Here is a 15673-nt window from a genome sequence, read left to right on the forward strand (position 1 = left end):
AGGGCGTCCACCTGAGTGTTCCTGGAGCCACATCAGTAGGATATGGTGAAGCTGAATTGCTCAAAGAAAAGAATCCAGCGAGGTTGTGTTTAGTGTTTCTGGGTCTATTGAATAGATATGAGGTTCTGGTGGTCAGTCAGGATCAGGAAGGGCTCAGTTTTTCCCATTAGTGTCATGGTCCGGTCCGTGAAGTCCGCATTCCGGTTCATGGTCTGGTCCATCAATCCTTGCTCCAGGTTTTCCTGTCGACCCTGTTTCTGTTCCTGTTAAGTCCTAATAAGGCATCTGATTCTCGTTGGGGCTGGCTGTATAAATATCTCCAGAGACCAGGGTATGGCTGCTGGATTGTTCTTGTCCTTACTCCTTGTATCCCTTCCCCTGCCTTCTGTTTCCTCGCCTGAAGCCCTGCCTTGTCTTGCCGCTAACTCTCGCCTCGCTTCGCCTGTAGTCTTGTCTTGGAGCCACCCTGTACCTAGCTCCCTTCCTGTCCCTTGCCTCCACCGGGTAAGTCAGGCCATCTTACCGTTACCCTGCGGTTGGTTCTGTCCCTTTGCGTCCCTTGCTTCCATCGGGTAAGCCAGGCCGTATTGCCGTTACCCTGCGGTTGGTTCTGTCCCTTCCTGTCCCTTGCCTCCGTCGGATGGAGTATCGCGCCCTGCCCAGGAGTACCGCGCCCTGCCCAGGAGTATCGCACCCTGCCCAGGAGTACCACACCCTGCCCAGGAGGAGCTTCAAGACCCCAAGCCAAGCTTCAAGACCCCAAGCCTCAAGCCTCTAGTCTCAAGCCTCGCCTCAAGTCTCTAGTCTCAAGTCTCTGGTCTCCAACCTCATCCTGCCTGCCAGCCAAGTCATGTCCTTGCCTAGTTCTAGGGTCTGAGCCAGAGGCAAGACCCAGGTTCTGAGTCCTTGTTCAGTTTCTGGCTTGGAGTCCAAGCCCAGGCTCTAAGCTCTCTTGTCCAGTCCTGTTCCAGGTTCCCGGTTTTCGTGTCCATGTATCCTGTATCCTAGTCCTGTCCCTAGTACTTCAGTGACTGTGTCTTGCACTTGGGTCCGTTCCCAGCCACCCCCTTCTGACAATTGGCCAATGTCTCTATTGCTCTGAGGCCCATCAGATGGTGAGTAGCTCCCTGTCTCCTACTCTATTATGGCACTGTGTAGAGTTGAACTTGCACAAGAATGCACAACGTTGTTTTCCTATCTGGTTCTCACAGGGAGAAGATGGCCCAACACCCACGTCAGAAGCGTCAACCCCCACCACAAAAGGTCCAGAGGGGTTCGGGTGCCAGAGAATGGGTGTGGTGGAAGAGGAGTCTCTGGAGTCCTTCAAAAACGTGGTCTGCAAGAGCAGACCAGGTTATCTGTGAGGTAGATGATTTGGTGAGTGAGGTGAGATGAGTGGTGATTTGGCTGTAGTTCCAGATGAAATGTGGTAAAAGTAGGAGAAGCCCCAAGAACTCTTGCTGCTTGAGGGAGTGCAGTTGGCACCATGCAATGACAGTGTACACTCTCTCAGGGTCCATGGTTATGCCTTGGGGTGAAAGGATGTAACACAGGAAGGGGCGTGGAACTAGCATTTCTCTAACTTGCAAGAGAGTTCGATATAGAAGAGGTGCTGAAGGACTGAATGGACATGACAGTCGTGGTTTTTGAGGGTCTTGGAGAAGATTAGAATATCCTCGAGTCAGGTGAACACATCCTTGTGTAACAGTTATTGGAGGATCTTGTTGCTGAAGGCTTGGAAAATGGCTGGACTGTTGGAAAGTCCGAAAGGCATCACCATGAATTCGTAGTGGCCCCTGGAGTTTATAAAAACCATCTTCCACTCAACACCTGGCGAGTATTCAATCGGCGCCGTTGATCCAGTTTGTGAAGACGTGAGGGGGCACAGAGTGCTTCGAATGTGCGATCCATCAAGGGGAGAGAATAGTGGTTCCTGATGGTGATTTTGTTGAGTCCACTGTAGTCCTTGCAGGGACGAAGACCCCCATCTTTCTTTTTGACAAAGAATCCTGCACAGGCGGGGGACAGAGATGGTCGAATGTAGGCATGCTGTAGCACTTCAGAGATGCACTCATTCATGGCTTACTTCTCAGGCAGGCAGAGGGAGCACAGACAACCTTCAGGCGGGTTGGTGCCAGAGGAAGCCACCGTGTGGTTTGTGAAATGGCAGGGTGCTAGCTTCCCGTTCATTGATAGCAATAGCTGAGTTGTCGTATTCTTGTGGGAGTCTAGTCGAGAGTTCCCTACGTTTTCACAGATCTACGGGGTAAAGTCAGCTGAGGATGCAGGCAGGTGGGTCCCCAACTCAGCAGAGAACTGGATGACCAGGTGAAATAAAGGTCCTAGGTGGAGATCAGGGGTAACCTAGGATGACAGAAGAGTTGGGCGAGTCAATAAGGAGGTATCAATGGATTCCCAGTGCTCTCCGATGCTCCTGTGTACAGTCTGTGTGCACACTCGGACCATCAAAGACTCCAAGGAACTTGTGGCAATGACTGTAATACAGAAGGAGTGAGAGATCAGCTCAGCAGGGAGTCCAAGCTACACATCCAGAGGCCGGTCCAGAAGGTTGCCTCCTGCGCTGGATCTCCCAGAGCCTGCTCTGTCCATAGAGCCATAGGGGTGTGAAGGAGAAGAGAGAGAGTTGGACTATTGTGCTGGAACAACACGCCAGGGGGAGCTTACCAGATAAAAGACAATGGCTGTTTCTGCCAGTCTCTATCTGGTGGTGCCATTTTCCTGGACCAGTGGGCATTGACATGTGGATGATCAGCGGATCTGCAGTAAGTGCACAAGTTTTTCCTCCACTGATTTTCATGCTCTTGGGAGGTGAGGGAAGCCCTCCATAACTGCATGGGTTATGGAGACATTGATGATGAGGGTCCTGAGGCTTGGGAATGGAACTGGGGTTCTGGCTGGTGATCTGGAGGGTCATCCCTATAGAAGTTAGTCAATTCAGAGGGCCAAAGTAACGAGGCTATCGAGGTCGGTGGACATCTCCCAGTTAGACAGCTCATCTTTCACATGTTTTAAAGGCCGTGATGGCAATGGGCCAGCAGCATTTCCACAATCCAGATGCACTCTACTGAACTCCACAATGTAATCCAACATCAAGCACGAGCCTTCACACATGCGAAGTATCCGATCCTCTGGTCCCCTTCCACTTTCCAGATGACCAATAACATGGTGCATCTCAGTGGTAAAATCCTCATATTGGTTGCAAATGCTGGTTTTATTGTCCCAGTTAGCGGCAGCTCAGGTCAAAGCTCAAAAAATCAAGAGAAATGACAAAAGCGATCTTGGTTCAATCGGTAAAGTACAGAGATGGCTGGAGCTCGAAGTGCAAGATGTACTGGGACAAGAAGTTGTGGCATTAGTTGAGGATTTGTTCAGGCACCAGAATATCAGCCTCAGGGAGAGGAAGTTGCTTGTTGCGATGCTGCCGTATCGAGATAGAGAGTTGGAAGTGACTGGCAACCAGATGGTCAATGGTTTCTTGCTGCTTCTGGACTGAGTGCTCAGGTTAATGGATGACTTAGGTGAACATACTCTGCTGGGTTAAATGTTGGTTCACTCATCCTGTCAGGAAATGTAGTGGAGGTCTAACCCAAAAGCAGAGCAGTGGAAACGATCACTGTAGTAATAAACCGCAAAATAACAAGCCACGAGCAGCCACAACACAAGGGAGAATGGATACTTAACACAACTAGGCAACAAGATAACTGAGGGCTAGCAGCAACTGTTTGAGGCTGACTGGTTCGATGGGTGAACCAGGACCGTGGTGAGAGTTGGGTTTAAATAGGTTGCAGGTGATGAATTGGAAGCAAGTGGCTGATGACTCCTGTTTGTTGGATTGAGACAGTGAGGAGCATTCATGTGCAGGCCTGACAGATTCTGATATTAGGCAAGTATAGATTTTTTTGTCAATGAATAACTCTTCATTCTGTTTTTGTTCCAGTTGCATTATAATGTTGGAAATGATGAAATAATTAGGCACTCCTGAAGCAGTGTTCAATGTTCAGGTACTTTGACAAGTTTATGCATACATATTTTTAAAATATGTTGCTGTTTTGAATTTTAACAGGCTAAGTTCAAGGTCAGGTTATTGAGAAAGGTATACATACGCAGGGAAGCATGCAAAATGCTGGAGGAACTCAGCTGGCCAGACAACGTCTATGGAAAAGAGAAAACAGTCGACATTTCAGGCCAAGACCCTTCAGCAGGACTCTTTTCCATAGAGATGCTCCTGGCCTGCCGAGTTCCTCCTCGCATTTTGTGTGTGTTGCTTTGGATTTCCAGCACCTGCAGGTTTTTTTTTGTTTGCGATAGATACGCAGAGTATAAGTACCGTGAAAACTGGGTTTTGCAGTAGCAAAAAATTTGTTTCAATCATGACAAACATAAATTAATACAGAAAGAACTAAATTAATATAAACTGCTGTATCAATGAAAACCTGCTTTTTCATTGTGCCAGGCCAGAAATCCTGGAGTAAATGTGCAATCAGCAAGGAAATAGCTCAGTCATTAAAACTAATGTTACCTGATCATAAGAATACTGCTGACTGTCAGAATTGTACATGTTTTCCTGGCTAAATTTCATATATTGCAATAATTGTACAACTTTAAAAAAAATACTTGCTTATCTGTAAATACCTTTGAAATTGCAGAGCTTAACAAAGAATATTCTTTTATTGTTTCACTTATTCCATTTTCTCTGATGTGTGTGCAAGGGATTACATTTTATTAAAGGTATTCATACAGCATAAAAGTTCAAACCTATAATTAAACAAGTTGTAATTATAATATTATAAGGTGCACCAGTGGCTATTGAGAGAGTTACGCCCTTCATTTGGAAAACCAAATTGTTCAACAATTAAAATACTGACAGCAGTAAGATTATTGAGTTATCTTTGGGACATACCACTACATTTGCTTTGGCAACTGGTAAAAGACAGTGAACCATAACAAGTAATCATTTCTTGTACACCTAAAGTTTTATGGCATTATAATTGGAATAGTACATTTTGAATAACTGGGAATAACCACTGTGATGATTATAATTCACTATAAATGAACTACAATAGCAAATTCAGATGGGTGTGTTTTCTGACAATAGGTTTACTTGATCAGTAAATTGAAACCTAATTGAAAATCTCCTTCAATTTTCCCTTCTGCATTAGCAAGGCAGAATGCATTCAGCTTCAAAGGAACTATCCCACATCTTTCATGATTCTACATTGTTAATAAAGAGGGCCTTTGTAGACCTTACCAGAAGTATTAGCAGTTATATTCCAAGACTCTTTATGAGTTGTGAGGGTAAAATGTGTCAGAAATATCAACAAGTTGCCTTGTCTGTCTGTCTTGCTATCATGCACTAATATAATTTGGGCTTCCAGTCATAAGATTTGACTTTTACCAGTTATAACTGTACAGATCTATCTTGAAGAGCTGCTTCACCACAGGAACAGAACAACATAAGAGTCAGCAACCCAAGCAAAATGCTGGAGGAATTCAGCAGGCCAGGCAGCATCTATGGAAAAGAGTAAACAATTGATATTTTGGGACGAGACCCTACTTCAGGACTGATCCTGAGGAAGGGTTTCAGCCTGAAATGTCAACTGTTTACTCACTTTCATAGATGCTGCCTGGCCTGCTGAGTTCCTCCAGCATTTGTGTGTGTGCGTGTTGCTTTGGTTTTCCAGCATCTGCAAACTTTCTCGTGTTTGTAACATAAGAGTGAGTTATTCCAACCAACAATGTCAATCAGTGGCAATTTACCAAACAGAAAATGTAGAAAAATAGAAAGAAGAGCAGATTTTTCAGCCCCTCAAGCCAGCTCTGCATTCAATACAATCATAGCTGCTTCAATGCCACATTCCCACTGTCTCCTCAGGCACCCCTATGTCTTTTGAGTTGAGAAAGTGTCACTACACATGGCTGGAAGTAAGCCCCCTGACTTGTTAATAAAGGCCCTTGTCAGAGAGAATCTAATGACATATGTGAATAATATTAATCTAAATGCAAAATAAAATAAAATATCAAAAATAACGTTTTTCCATTTTGTTGAAATTCTAAACCTTGTTCCTAAACTGGTATTCAACCCATTCCTTTTTTAATTAACCTAAATTCACTCTTTTTTTCCACTTTTAGTCTTCTGATAACTAATTCTGAACACCATGCTTTTTGGATAAATGCATCTGATTTATGCATGGATTGTACAAAGTAAATGAAATGTTAATGTTCTCAAAGTTAGCTACCTGTATTCTTGCTACAAAGATTTGGATCCTGTCTCCTTTAAACTCTTTCTAAAATAATCACACAAGATCGACAGGAAATCCATAGGTGGACCTTAATCACATGCAAAACTACAATAATAGAGAGCTTAACATCAGTCATAGAGAAAATACTAGAAACTATTATTAAACATGTCATAGGAGGAACGTTAAGAAATATCAAGGTAATCAGAGAAAGTCAACATTGTTTTTGGAAAGGAAAATTAGGCTTGACTCATTCATTGAAGTTCTTTGAAGAAATATCATGTGGTGTGCAAAGATGTGAACAAATAAATTTACAGAAAATATTTGATTAGGTGCTGCATCAAAGGTATTGTGCAAAATCATTGCGCATGATGTGGAAGGTACCATTTTGGCTTAGATAGAAGATTGGGTGGCTATCGGGAAAGGGAGAATGGAGATTCCCTGGAGCATAGGAGGCTGAGGGGTAACTTTATATAGAGGTCTATGACGGTATGGGGGGGGGGCATAGATGAGCTCACAATCCTTCTCCTAGGGTAGATCAGTCTAAACATAAGGTGATAGGAAAGATTTAAAAGGGGTCTAAGGGGAATCTTTTTCACATAGAGGTTGATGGGTATATGAAACAACCTTTAAAGGAAGCTGTGAAGACAGGAACAAATACAAAGTTTAAAAGACATTTAAACAGGTACATGGACAGAAGAGGTTTAGGGATATGGACCAAAAGCAGGTGTATGCGACTCGTTCCGATGGACATCTTGGACAAGTTGGATCAAAGGGCATGATTCCACAGCGTTTAGCTCTATGATTCTATGACTCTATAATGGCACAAATGAGCCTTTTTTTGGGCTGGCAGAGATATGACAAATTGTGTATTACAGCGACTGATGCTGGAAGCAAAACTTTGTACAATTTATGAAAATAACTTGATGAAGACTCTGAAGGTATAGTCACTAAATCTACTGAGATATGGATGCAGGAAAATTAGTTGTGAGGGGGACATAGGAATTTCTGAAGAGATATAGATGAGTTACGTAACTGAACAAAGATCTGGTAAATTTTACAAATTGTCTATGTTGGTAGGGAAAATTAAAAAGAAACATATTATGTATATGAGAGACTGTGGAGATCTGAGATGCACAGGGATCTTGGTGTCTCTTGAGAATGATTCCCTAAAAGAAAGCATGCGGATGCAAGAAATTGGAAAGCCAACAAACTAACATCATTGAAAATCAAAGTACTGCTTATGCAAGAAATCAGAAATAAAAATTAAAATTTTGAAAACACTCAGCAGGTCAGGCAGCATCTGTGGAAAGAGATACAGAATTAATGTTTCTGGTCAAAGACTCTTCATCAGAATTTGCAAAGTGATTATCATCATATATTGTGATGGAAACTGAATAGAAAGGTAGGGTGGTTATGGATGGTCGACTTTGCTGAGTCCACATGTGGAACATTGTGTTCATCTCTGATTTTCCTGTTTAAGCAGAATGGAAAAGCAGTTCAGAGAAGATTTAATTGACTGATACATAAAATTATCCTGCATTCTATATGTTTAATTGACTGAGAAGGGGTTTGATTGAAACATGAGGTCATGAGAAGTCTTGACACAGTGGGAGTGTAGAGGATATTTTCACTTTTATGAAAATCTCAAACTAGCATTCACTGTCCTAAGAATAATGGATCACCCAATTAAGACAGAGTTGAAGAAAACTTATTTATCTTGGAAATTTTGAAATGATTTTCCTCAAATGCCAGTGGCGATTTTGAATATTTTTAAGCAGAAGCAGATCGGTTTTTGATAAGCAAGAACGGAAAAAAGTTACTCAGGAACAGGCAGGATCTTTAAGTAAGGGTTTTATTTTATTCCACTTTGACAGCAATGAAATTACAACAGATAGTTGTCACTGCAAAACTGCAATTCAAGCTGACATCTACATCGGAAACGACAAGATCGAACAAGTGTCCTCCTTTATATACCTTGATGCAGAACTAAATGACACAAACGAATGCAGCGAGGAAATAAGGCGAAGGCTAGCAATGGCACGCACAAGCACTACCAAACTCTGGAACATCTGGAAAGATAGGTCTGTGAGCACTGACACCAAGATACGCCTCCTCAAGAGTCTCGTCTGGCCAGTAACCCTATATGGCTGTGAAACATGGACCCTAAAAGCAGCTGATGGAAAGAAGTTGACAGCATTTGAGATGTGGACATACAGACGGATCCTCAGGGTATCATACATTGAAAGGAGATCCGACAATTTCATCCTAGAAAAGATTGGCACGAAACCAATACTTCTGGAAACCGTTATCCAAAGGAAACTTTGCTATTTTGGACACATCTCAAGAACTGATGACACACTGGAATGCACTGTGCTTGAAGGCAGAGTAGAAGGAAGCCGCTCCCAAGGCAGACAGAGGACAACCTGGATCGACAACAGCAAGAACTGGACCAGCCTCACTGCCAGAGATGCAAGAGGTTTGACTGCTGCCAGATCGCAATGAAAGGAAGTGGTCGCCAAGGCTCTGGCAGTGTATGGCACATGATGATGATGATTTGTCTCATCTTAATAGTGTATCTGATAATGTCACCAAGTCCTGTGACCACAACAATTCAATATGTAATTACACCACGTTAATTTCCTACTTTGAACAAGCCATATGTGTTGTAGCGTGGATGAAATTACCGGAGAGACAGTCACTGGTAGATACAAAGCAGCTTCTTTATTCGACACAACAAGGTACAGCAGGCATCTTACAGACTGGGACGCTTTCCGTAGAAAGGTCTGCTAGCTAAAATGTGGGCTCGATATTTATATGCTAAACACAAAGGCAATTGCTACTTAAAAAGTTACAGACAATGCTTCCTTTCGAAGTTACATACAAACATCACACCTTCGGATTTCATCCTTTCCTTCTGACGCCAACATGTCTGTTGGTATCCACAGCCTTTAGTTCAATCCACAATACATTTATTTAGCATTTTACATGCTAACATAGAAGACAATTAATATTTATAATGTATAGATAAGACTGTCTTCGAAACTACAGCATCAGGCACCAGAAGCTTCTGGTATTTACACCTTTTAGGAAGCCCATTGTGGTGGACTCAATCCACAGTCCTTTGTCAAACAGTTAAAATAGAAGTCTGGTGGCCAAAGTCGTTTAAGTGTTAACAAATCGTCTACCCAAAAATAATCCACTCTAACAATATGTAAGCACATTTTCACAGTCATTACAGATTCAGCCTGCTGACTGGCCTCATAAGTTGATTTGACATTCTCAACAGCATCTTTGTCTCTGATGGCACACTTGTTCTTAGAACTGAGGAACTTGAAATCTCTTAACTCGACTCACTGCTGTTCTATGTCTCTTGAACAGTAGTTGACTCAGTGCCAATGTCAGGATTAGATTCGACATCATATGTTACTGGTTTCCGCAGATGTTGTTCTAATCATTTGAGCTTTACCTCCAAGGTTTAGAATCCTCTTGGTTATTCATTGTAACATCTTTCACTCTTTGAAGATAGAAGTTTGAATATTTACTGCCCTCTGGGAAATCAATCTTGAAAGAGGACTTGAAGGGCAAACAGGCCCCAGGTACGGCCATATAGGAACTAGGAGCCAAATGTTAGCTTCTAGCATATACACTCCGTGGCCACAGAATCAATAACTATGGTGATAAACACAAGTTAATCAAAACAGATATACATCATGAAGGAGTTTGTTTTTCTATCAGTCCCCGGCCTTTTCCATTGAGGGCGAAAAGGAAACCAAAGGAACATCTCGTTTTCTGCTTCGATACAGTCCACAACCCAATGGTATGAACACTGAATTTTTCAATTTCAGGCAGCCCTGTGTTTCCACCACCAGTCCCTACCTCTCCTTCCAACCCACTGTCAGTCCTCCGATTCATATCTCCTTTCCCATAATCTCCCCACCCCTCCATCGTCCATTTTCACCTCCCTTCCCCACACATTTCACCCTTCAACTCCACTCTCTCTGTTTGTTTCCATCTGCCCTTCATCTTTCCCTTAATGCTGCCCCTGTGCTTCCGATTTACAATTCTGTCTGGGAGGTCCTAATTTTTTTTCAGCTAAATTTCCTTTTGTGGAGCACATTTTTGTACATAAAGGAAATCAAAAGTTTTAATACAAACGCAATCCTTTATGCACAGCACCGATTCTTTTGGAAGTGGTCGTGGGATCACCTACATTATGACATCATTGAACAGTGATCAGAGGGCATGATGTTTTCCTCATCACTAAAGAATGAGGTTAAGTTCACCTGGCAGATGTCAGCACACATCAATATTGTGTGATCTCTATTGCAGCAATATTCGATAGTTCATTGGGTATAAGACATGCTGAGAATACTGGGAGAGAAGAGTGTATGTGAAAGTAACTCAATGGTAGATAGAGAGAGGAATGATGGGTACCAAGGGCAACATTAGAAGATCCTTTGAAGGATGGATCAATATTAGAAGAAAAGGAATTGAGGGAAGAAAGATCAGAGCTAGATATGTACTCAGGTAGTGGGGTTGGGTGTAAACTTTCATGTTATCAGTTAGGATCAAGTTTCAAGGAATGTGAAAAGGCCAGAATCCAAACTCAGTCATGAATAGGAGGGATAATTAGGGCAAAAATGATATTGGTGACGGGTGGGAGAGTGTGATAACAGATGTAGTGCAAGTAAATGCCCAGCTAAACTCGCGCGGGTTTACCTGTCAAATGAATAATACTAGAAATTTGCCAACTACAGATCAAATAGGGTTGGTCTCCCGCTGACTAAGAGGCAGACCTCAGCTCTCCAATTAAGGCTTGTTTCCATGTGCATTCTCAGCCGCTAAATGCACTTCTTTGCATGTAAGCAAGATAAATGAGGAGGGCACAGATCCAATTTATGAACGTATGCTGCATGATAAAGCAAAGTTTTTTTGCCACACAAAGGAAGTTCTAGCCCTTGGCCTTTGATCTGAATATTACACATTAATGCTTTTAGAAGCATAGATGTTTCCTGGGAACACATCCCAGTTCGTTTATGTTCTGCAGTCCATCCACAGTCCCCATTGTCTAGGAATGCTATATCATCCAGGAATATAACAATATTGTCAAACTATCAGTGACACAGCAATTTCCTCATTTGCATATGTCCGTCATGTAAATACTCAGTCAGACATACAGAGAGCATGTCGGTAGGGTTAGTACTTTGCTCTGGGTGTCAGATCTGGGCATCCTGGGAATCTTTCCGTCTCCCAGATGGCCACATCTGCACCAAGTGCACCAAGATGCAGCTCCTGAGAGACTATGTTAGGTATCTGGAGCTGTGGCTTGATGACCTACAGCTTATTAGGGAAAGTGAGCAGGAGATGCAGAGGAGCTACAGAGAGTTAGACAAGTGGGTGACTGCCAGGGAAGGGAAGGGAAGAGCTAGATAGTAGAGAGCACCCCTGTGGCCATCCCCCTCAGTAATTGTTATCTTGCTTTGGATGCTGTTGAGGGGGGGGTGACCAGACAGAGGACGACCACAGTGATCAGGTCTCTGACACTGAGCCTAGTTTCATGGTGCAGAAGGGAAAGAAGGAGATGAGGAATGCAGTAGTCACAGGGGATTCCATAGTGAGGGGAACAGACAGGAGGTTCTGTCAGCCTGATAGAGATGCCTGCATGGTGTGTTGCCTCCCAAGTGCCAGGGTACGGGATGTCTCTTATCAGAGTATTCTGAAGGGAGAGGGTGAGCAGCCAGAAGTCTTGGTACACGTTGGTACAAATGACATAGGTAGAAAAAGGGAGGAGGTCCTGAAGAGAGAATTCAGGGAGCTGGGTAGGAAGCTGAAAAGCAGGACCTCCAGAGTAGTAATCTCAGGGGAAACAGAAATAAATCAACGATAGCGTGCAACAGAGATGATAGAAAGGACAGGCAGGAGATGAGGCATAATCACAGCCAGTGGGAAGATTTACAGGGCAATAGAGGCATGGTGCAGTTAAAACAGAAAGCAACAAATACTGAAATGAAAGTGTTATATTTGAGTGCACGCAGCAAAAGAAATAAAATGGCCGATCTTGAAATTCAGCTATAGATTGGCAGGTATGATGTTGTGGCCATCTCTGAAACTTGGCTAAAGGATGGCTGCCATTGGGAGCTGAACATCCAAGGATATACAATGTATTGGAAAGATAGGTTAGTAGGCAGAGGGGATTGTGTGGCCCTGTGTATAAGAAATAATATTAGATCATTAGAAAGGGATGACATAGGATCGGAAGGTGCAGTCTCTATGGGTTGAGTTAAGAAATGACAAGGGTAAAAGGACACTAATGGCAGTTGTATACAGGCCTCCAAACAGCAGCCAGGATGTGGATTACAAATTACAGCAGGAGATAGAAAGGGCATGTCAGAAAGGCAATGTCATGATAATCATAGGGATTTTAACATGAAAGTGGATTGGGATAACCAGGTCAGTACTGGACCTCAAGAGAGAGAATTTGTAGAATGTGTAAGGGATGGCTTTTTAGAAAAACTTGTTGTTGAGCCCACTAGGGGATCGGCTGTGCTGGATTGGGTGTTGTGCAATGATCTGGAGGTGATAAGAGAGCTTAAGGTTAAGGAACTCTGAGGGAACAGTCATCACAATATGATCGAGTTCACTTTGAAATTTGAGAAGGAGAAGCTAAATTCCAACGTGTCAGTATTTCAGTGGAACAAAGGAAATTACAATGGCATGAGAAGGGAACTGACCAAAGTTGACTGGAAAGGGACACTAGCAGGAAGGACAGCAGAGCAGCAAAGGGCTGGAGTTCTGTGAAAAATGAGGAAAGTGTAAAATAGATATATTCCAAATAAGAAGAAATGTTCAAATGGAAGGAGGACAATATTGTGGCTGACAAGTGAAGTCAGAGCCAAAGTAAAAGCGAAAGAGAGGGCATACAAGTCAGCCAAAGCTAGTGGGAAGATTGAGAACTGGGAAGCTTTTAAAAACTTGCAGAAGAAAATTAAGAAAGTCATTAGGAAGGAAAAGATGATTTATGAAAGGAAGCTGAAGACTAATATCAAAGAAGATACTAAAAGCTTTTTTAAGTATATAAAGGGTAAAAGAGAGTTGAGGGTATGTATAGAACCAATAGAAAATGACGCTGGAGATATTGTAATGAGAGACGCTGATGTAGAGGAACTGAATGCGTATTTTGCATCAGTCTTCACAGTGGAAGACATCTACAATATACTGGACATTCAAGAGTGTCAGGAATGTGAAGTATGTGCAGTAAACATTATGACTGAGGAGGTGCTCAGAAAGCTTAATGGTTTGAGGGTGGATAAATCTCCTGGACCTGATGCAATGCACCCTTGATTTCTGAAGGAAGTAGCTGGAAAGATGGCAGAGGCATTAAAAATGATCTTTCAAGAATTGATAGATTCTCGTATTGTACCGGATGACTAGAAAATTGCAGATGTTACTCTGCTATTTAAGAAGGGCAGCAGAAAGGAAACTATAGACCTGCTAGCCTGACATCAGTGGTGGGAAGTTGTTGGAATTGATTGTTAGGGATGAGATAAATAAATAAAAAGGAGCCAAAATGGATGACAATCCAGAAAGACAGATGTGTTTGATTGCACAACAGATAGCTGGAGGACATATACTGAATGAATTGAGCAGTATTTTGGAACAAATTAAATAGCCAATGAAAAGCAAATGCCAGTGTTACTGAGTGCAGTAAGTACAAAAACATACAGTTTGCTTAGAAGTTTGACTTCTCCAATCAAACAAGCCAAAATTGCTTTGCTGATATCGAGTCCTAGAGTCATGGAGGGCTACAGCACAGAAAGGAGCAGTTGCAATCACCGTTTCAATGGAAACAGCAGTCTGAGATGGAATTGATTTTTAATCTCTCCCTCTCCCAGTGTAGAGTGCACACCTGCTTCAAAACATCCACCATTGTCCCTGTACCTAAAAAGACCAAGGTAACATGTCTGAACAACTGGTGTCCTATTGCACTCACCTCAATAATAAGCAAATGCTTTGAGAGGCTGGTCAAGGACTACATCTGCAGCTTGCTGCCACCCACACTGGACCTCCTACAATTTGCCTACTGACACAACCGACTGACAGATGACACAATGACCACAGCTCTACATACCATTCTTACACATCTGGATAAGAAGGATGTTTATGTGAAAATACTGTTCTTGGACTACAGTTCAGCACTCAACACCATAATTCCCTCCAGGCTCAACAGGAAGCTCAGAGACCTTGGCCTGCTCCCTGCCTTGTGTAGTGGCTCCTGGGCTTCCTGTCAGATCACCAGCAGGTGGTAAGAGTGGGCTCCCTCACCTCGGTCCCTCTGACCCACAACACAGGTGCCCCTCAGGTCTATGTATTAAGCCCCCTCCTTTACTCTCTGTATACCCATGACTGTGTCACCACCCACAGCTCCAATCTACTAATTATATATTCTGACGACACTATACTGATTGACCCAATCTCAAATAATAATGAGGTAGCCTACAGAGAAGGAGTCATCATCCTGACACAGTAGTGTCAAGAAAACAACCTCCCCCTCAATGTTCCAAAAACAAAGGAGCTGGCTGTGAACTACAGGAGGAATGGAGACAGGCTCACCCCTATAGACACTAATAGATCTAGGGTTGAGAGGGTAAACAGCTTTAAGTTCCTCAGCAGAAACATCACCAAGGATCTCACCTGATCTGCACATACCAGCTGTGTGGTGAAAAAGGCACAACAACGCCTCTTTTAGCTCAGACAGTTGAAGAGGTTTGGGATGGCCACCAAATTCTAAGAACTTTCTATAGGGGCAAAACTGACAGCATCCTGACTGGCTGCATCACTGCCTGGTATGGCAACTGTCATCATCATCATCAGGTTCTGTGCCCAGTTTGAGCTTTGACTGCCAGGGCCCACACACTTTTGTTTCGGGTCAGGTGAATCAATTCATTGGTATTCATTTCCAGTTCTCTGGCTGCAGTCTCCATCATCATTTATCTTTGTCTTCCTCTTGCTTTCTTCCCTTCAATCTTTCCCATAATTACCGTGCATTCTAACTTCTCTTTCCTAATCACATGTCCAATGAAGTTACGTTGTCTTTTCATGATCTCATACATTATTTCTCTTTTTGTGTTTGCTCTGTTCAGGACATCCTCGTTAGATATTCATTTCATCCATGATATTCTTTGCATCCTCCTCAAAAACTTCATCTCTGCTGCTTCAATTCATTTCCTCATGTTACTAGATATTGTCCAACATTCTGAGCCATATAACATTACTGGATAAACATAACATTTCAGTACTCTGAGGCAGGTTGTCATGCCTAGGTTAGTGTTGGTCAGTATACTCTTCATTCTTGTAAAGGTGTCTTTTGCCATCCCTATTCTTCTTTTGATATCCATGTTGCACCTGCCATCTGA

At 42.8% G+C, this 15673-nt stretch overlaps 1 long non-coding RNA gene across 4 annotated transcripts in view; it reads left to right on the top strand.

The window, feature by feature from the left end:
• The window catches only part of LOC134355947 (uncharacterized), a 44675-nt gene that overhangs the window by 11108 nt on the left and 17894 nt on the right, over positions 1-15673 (top strand). For 2 of the 4 annotated variants that reach the window (XR_010020228.1, XR_010020229.1), the window contains exon 3: positions 1212-1377. This is a non-coding gene — a long non-coding RNA (uncharacterized LOC134355947). Of the gene's footprint in view, positions 1-1211; positions 4748-15673 lie in introns of those variants that run through there. The other 2 variants (XR_010020230.1, XR_010020227.1) reach the window with 2 other exon arrangements.

This window comes from Mobula hypostoma, chromosome 13 (genome assembly GCF_963921235.1).
Source record: "Mobula hypostoma chromosome 13, sMobHyp1.1, whole genome shotgun sequence".
NCBI lineage: Eukaryota > Metazoa > Chordata > Chondrichthyes > Myliobatiformes > Myliobatidae > Mobula > Mobula hypostoma.